This window comes from Dipodomys ordii, unplaced genomic scaffold (assembly GCF_000151885.1).
Source record: "Dipodomys ordii isolate 6190 unplaced genomic scaffold, Dord_2.0 Scaffold52, whole genome shotgun sequence".
Taxonomy (NCBI): domain Eukaryota; kingdom Metazoa; phylum Chordata; class Mammalia; order Rodentia; family Heteromyidae; genus Dipodomys; species Dipodomys ordii.
In genome coordinates this window covers 3,677,043-3,683,298 of record NW_012267268.1, presented here as the reverse complement: position 1 = coordinate 3,683,298, position 6,256 = coordinate 3,677,043, and positions in this window count along the sequence as shown.

Sequence of the window (6,256 nt, the reverse complement as noted above, 5' to 3'; positions counted from 1 at the left end):
AAGAAAGAAGCCGGAAGTGGTGCTGTGGCTCAAGTGGTAGAGCGCAAGCCTTGAGCTGAAGAGCTGAGGGACAGCGCCCAGGCCCAGAGTTCAGGCCCCACGACCAGACCCCCCCCCCAAAAAAAAAGGAAAACAGGGAAACAGTGAAAGGGAAAAATCACCTATATATGGCAATCCATTTTGACACGAGACTCATCAATAGCCCCGTCTTGCCAAGACACATTGTTATCTATCTGGTCTGCCAAAGCTGATACCTAACAACATTGTCTTCAGAACAGTTAACATAGCCTAGAAAAGTCTATCTTGTAAATCACAGCCAAAGATGACAGGTTCCCCAGATAAAAGGAAAGGAATCACACAGGCGCAGATGCTGGAACACTTGCTGGCAATGAAGTATGGATGTTTCAATTGTGTGGAGTGGAGAGGTGGGGATGTTTGCTATGTTCCAATATTTTGTTGTTATTATAAAGGTGATATATGGAAGGATTACAGTTACATAAGTCAGGTAAAAAGAACATTTCTGTTTGGACAATGTTTTCCAATTTTTTTTGAGAGCCAGTAGGACACTGTTGTCTTAACCAATGTATCTCAGGTCTTAACTAAATGTAAATCTCTGAAATGCAAAGAAAGCTAGATGATTAAGGAGATAATTTTATGATATAAAAAGGTAGTGAGCCAGGAATCAGTGGTTCACAACTGTAATCCTAGTTACTCAGGAGATTTTATGAAAATCACAGTTCAAAGCCAGCTTGGGCAAATAAATCCAAGAGGCTCTTATCTCCAATTAACCAGCAAAATGCCCCAAATGGAGTGCTAGTCATGAGTGAAAAAGCTGAGGGAGAGCTCTGAGTTCAGTACCTGTACCAGTACAAAAGAAAAGTGGCAAGAGAGGTTGGAAGTAAAGCTCTTGCTTCCCAGGGCTTAATCCTCAGCAAAGCAATAAGATAAAATAAAACAAAATGTGTTGGGAAAGGTTGAATTAAACCAGCAAACTAGGCAAGGTGTGGTTTCTTCCTCCTAGTACAATTCCATAAAAGTAACAGGAATTTTTTTTTAAAGAAAAGGAATCCAGTCTGGGCGCTGGTGGCTCACGCCTGTCATCCTAGCTACTCAGGAGGCTGAGATCTGATGATCGCAGTTCAAAGCCAGCCCGGGTAGGAAAGTCTGTGAGACTCCTATTTCCAATAAACCACTCAGAAAACCGGAAGTGGCACAGTGGCTCAAGTGGTAGAGCGCTTGCCTTGAGCTGAAGAGCTGAGGGGCAGCACCCAGGCACAGAGTTCAAGCTCCATGACAAAAAAAAAGAGAGAAAAGAAAAGAGAGAGAGAGAGAAAGGAAGGAAGGAAGGAAGGAAGGAAGGAAGGAAGGAAAAAAGGAAGGAAGGAAGGAAGGAAGGAGGGAAGGAAAGAAGGAGGGAAGGAAGGAAGGAAGAAAAGGAAGGAAGGAAGAAAAGAAGAAAGGAGGGAAGAAGAAAGGAAGGAAAAGAAAAGAAATCCACAACTACAGTGAAAAGAAAGAAGTGTACCAGAATAAGAACTTGTAGCAGACACGGAAGGATTTTCTGAAAGGAAGAAAAAACTTCAGAACAAATAGGTAGATGGAAACTACAGCTTGAAACATGCAAGAAGAAAATTTGCTAAAAGTAAAACCAGGGACATTCTAAGCTCACGGTCACCTAATGCCCAGAGCTGAAAATTCCTAAGGCAAATGACCTGCTGGGTCCTGTGGAAGGTGCTAGGTGTCCAACCCTTCCACACTTCTACTTCTTTTCAACTTAAGTCTGAGTAGACAGCTCAATATCTACTCCTGTGTGAGTGATTAGTGTTTGCACTCAGTTCCAAGAAGCATGGCAGGCAGTGCTCATAACCAGAGGTCAATAGGTGTAAAACTTTAAAAGTGTAATTAATATTCTCAGGAAGATGAAGTTGTGTAATTCTAGACTATAGTACAACAGAGAACAGCTAAAGGATGTTCAGGAAACAGAAACAAAAGGCTAATGATCTCTTGGAAGAATTTTAGTAAAAAAAAAGAATAGTGATAGTAAGCAAAAGAATACTAGAAACAAAGATAGAAAGGAAATTGCCAAGACTTAAAAAAATGTCTTTGAGGGGCCAGCAGTGGTGGCAAAATGCCTGTGAGCCCATCTACTCAGCAATCTCAGGAGGTAGAGATCAGGAAGAGAGAGCAGTTTGAAGCCATGCCGGAACAAAAGTTGATAGGACCCATCTCTCCATCTCAACCAGTAAGCCAAGTTTGTTGGTACTAAAGGAAAAAATTAACTGGGACTAAGGCCCTGGGATAGCATCTTGGCCAAGTAGGCCAAAACCAGATGCAAAAGACATTGTTTCAGCACATCTTTCCTCTGCCCTTCCCTAGCCTCATCTAGTTTTAGTGTCCTGATTAGGAATTAATAACTACTCAGAATTTTGTGGGACCCAACTCCCAAACACCTAATTATAATAGGATCAACCAATCAGAGCACAACCCAGGATATAAGAACTCCCAGAGCTGGAGGAGGGAGCATGGCTCACACCTGTAATCTTAGCTACTCAGGAGGCTGAAATCTGAGGACCATAGTTCAAAACCAGCCAAGGCAGCAAAGTCCATGAGACTCTTAATTCCAATTAATCACCAAAAAAACAGAAGTAAACCTGTGGTTCAAGGTGGCAGATAACTAGCCTTGAACCAAAGAAGCTCAGGGACAACATCAAGGGCTTGAGTTCAAGCCCCATGACAAAACAAAAAACTCTAGACTCAGAGATAGAGACACAAAGAACCCTTCTAGGGAAGAAAGGATGGACGATTGGCAGAGTGGCAATAGTAACATCAGCTTTCAAGCTAGATACATCTTTTCAGAATAAAGAGCTTCACATTTATCTTCCATTGTCCTGGACTTCATTCATCAAACTCTTGAGACACAAACCCAAGGAGGCCACAGCAGAATGGAGCTGCAACACTGGTAGGCCTTGTTTGCCCTGAGCTGTAATTTGCAATACTAAGCAGGCTTTACCTCCTTCAGGGCTGCAAGCCTGGTGGTCTTCGTAGGCTACTGAGTCAAAAGGGCTATGGGGGCCCTGCCTGCTGAAAGTAACAGCATAAAATTTCACCTACATGGGAGGCAGATACAAAAGAATTTGTAGAGTCTGAGTTGGCATGGGCCAAAACATGACTAGGGCATGGTTTAATTGGTAGCAAGTGTAAGGCCTGGAGTTCAAACCTCAATAGTGCTTCCCCACAACAAAATGTCTTTGAACAAGGTTTACTTTGACATATTGTAGTAATACTTGGGAATGCCTAGACTGATGATATATACCTTAAAAAGAATTTAATCAGAGAAGGAAAAGGATTCCAATTACAATTCTGAAAGAACAAGGTCACCTGGAAAATTACCTCATTTCACCCTTTCTACCCAATCTTGAGATTATTCCAGGTGACACCAGTATTAATATGAACATCTGGTCACCCCAGAACTATATGTGTCTATTCCACTGCTAGTCCTCTTCCCCTACTTCAGAAAACTAAACAGTTACTTAGATCACTTGTTCAAGCTCATCAGGATCTAGAATTGTTCTACATTCCTCTCCACCTGCAAACTCCACACTTTCCATCTTTCCATAAAACAGTGATTCCCCTCTGACATCCCATGATGTCTCACATGATCTCTTGATAGAAGTCTCCTATTCCCTTTCACATACCTTGGGACAAGGTGACCGACCCATAAATCCCAACTACAGTCAGTCTCCCTCACCTCTCAGGGCTGCAGAGCCCACTTAGCCAAGGCAAAACTATGTCGGCTCTTCTGCAAGTAACTGACCTGAACTTCCACCTGGGTCCTCCATGGCTTCAACACTAGCCATTCTCCATCCCTCATAAGCTCCTATCTACTCTTCATTGGTGTCCAAATTTCCACCTTGCTTTCAAAGTCTTTGCACTGTTCCCAGCTCTCCTCACTCCCAGTAGGGGACCAGGTATACAATCAGACTTCCTTAAAGATACTTTGTGAGCTATTAGTATACAGTGATTGGTTTTATTTTCTTTTTTGGTGCTAGTTCTGGGTCCTAAATTCAGTGCCTGGGCACTATCCCTGAACTTTTTTGCTCATGGCTAGCACTCGACCACTTGAGTCACAGCTACTCCTGGGCTTTTGGTAGTTAATTAGAGATAAACAGTCTCGTGGACTTCCCTGCTGAAGCTGGCTTCAAATTGTGATTCTCAGATCTCAGCCTCCTAAGTAGCAAGTATTACAGGCATGAGCCACTGCACTCAGACCTACAGTGAAATAGTTTAAACTAAGATATAACACATTAGAAAAAAAACATTTTCAATGTAGAATAATCATTTATCACCTTCTCTGTAAACCTTAGACTATGTTTTCCCAGAATATGCTCCCTAGGTGGTCTCATCCATTCCCACAGATTTCTACCATATGCTGATGGCATCCACATGCACACTCAGTCATCCAGACTCAAATATCCACGTGCTTGCACACCTCCACCTCAACAACCAAAGCCCATTGACTTCACCTTCCCACGTCTCTGCATTCTTGTTTTAAGAAAACACATATCCACTTATTTTCCTAAAATAGAAAAATGAAGGCACTTGTGGCTCTTCTTCCTTCACTTTCAGGCTGAAGTCTCTAAGTTCAGATGAGTTTACTCTAAAATGTACCTCCAAGAATCCCTAGCTTATCATTTCCAGTGTCACTACCCCTCACATTTTTAACTTGACATGCTGTATTTAACACAGAACTACACTGGTGTCTTGCATCCTAGGCTATACTTAGGGAACTGAAAAAATCCTAATGCTTGAGGTACACGGCCTTAGACCAATTATCCCCCAGTCACTGTGGGTGGAACCCGGGCATCTCCATGATTCCAACATGCAGCTACATTTAAATTTCCAAAAGGGAAGGTATGAGCCCACAAATAGAAAATGCAAGAAAAAGAAAAACAAATCTAAGAGATTGAAACCTCTTCAAACAACTAAAAATAATTAATAAAAAGAAACTACAACTAAACAAATCAGAGTGAAACTGAAAACCCGAGAATAGAATCTTGGAAGATTATTAGAATAAAAGGCCATTCATAAAAAGAAATGAAATTGCTGGACACTGGTGGCTCACACCTATAATCCTAGCTACTCAAGATACTGAAATCTGAAGATGAAGGTCCAAAGCCAGCCTGGGAAGAAAATTCCCCTTGAGATTTTTATCTCCAAAAAGAGCAAAAAAAAAAAGCACAGGGACAGAGCCCAAGCCCTGAGTTCAAGCCCCATCCAAAAAAAGAAATTATACTGCAAGAATATCTTTACCAGCAAAACATCTGACAAAGGCTTAATATCCAAAATAAACAAGGAGCTCAAGAAATTAGTCCTCCAAAAGCTAATAAGTCAATCACTAAATAGGCAAAGGAACTAAGGGGAGTCTTCTCAGAAGAGGTAAGAATGGCAAAGAAACACATGAGGAAATGTTCATTATCCCTGGCCATAAAGGAAATGCAAATCAATACAACCCTGAGATTCCATCTCACCTCAGTTAGACTGGTCAACATTGTGAATTTGAAATGTTGTTGAGGATGTGGGGAAAAGGAACCCTATTGCACTGTTGGTGGGAATGTAAACTAATACAACCACTCTGGACAGCAGTCTAGAGGTTCCTCAAAAAACTAAACATGGATCTTCACTATGACTCAGCCATACCACTCCTAGGCATCTACCCAGAACATCACTAGCCAGGATACATGAAGATACTTGCACATTCATGTTCATTGCTGCACTATTCAGAATAGCCAAGTTATGGAAACAGCCCAGATGCCCCAAAATAAATGAATGAATCAAAAAAAATGTTATCTATACACCGTGGAATTTTATACATCCATTAGAAAGAATAATATTATGTCAATTGCAAGGAAATGGGTGGATCTAGAACAAATCATGTTAAGTAAGCGAAGCCAAGAGAGAAAAATGGCACATATTCTCACTCATATGTGGAAGACAGAGCTAAAAATATCCTGGAACATGATAAATTATATAGGACACTAGTGAGACCAGAGAAGGAGACTCTTAGGGGAGGAACACAAAGGTGCAATGCCTATGTGCCTCTAATCATATAAAATAATGTATATCAAAATGAACTCCAAGATATGGAAACAAGGTTTTTCATTGTTGTTTTTGTTTTTTTGCTTGTTTGTTCATTTTTTATGTCTTTGGAAGGGTAAGGTGAGGTTCAGAAATGGTGGAAAAAAGGGTGAACAAATGT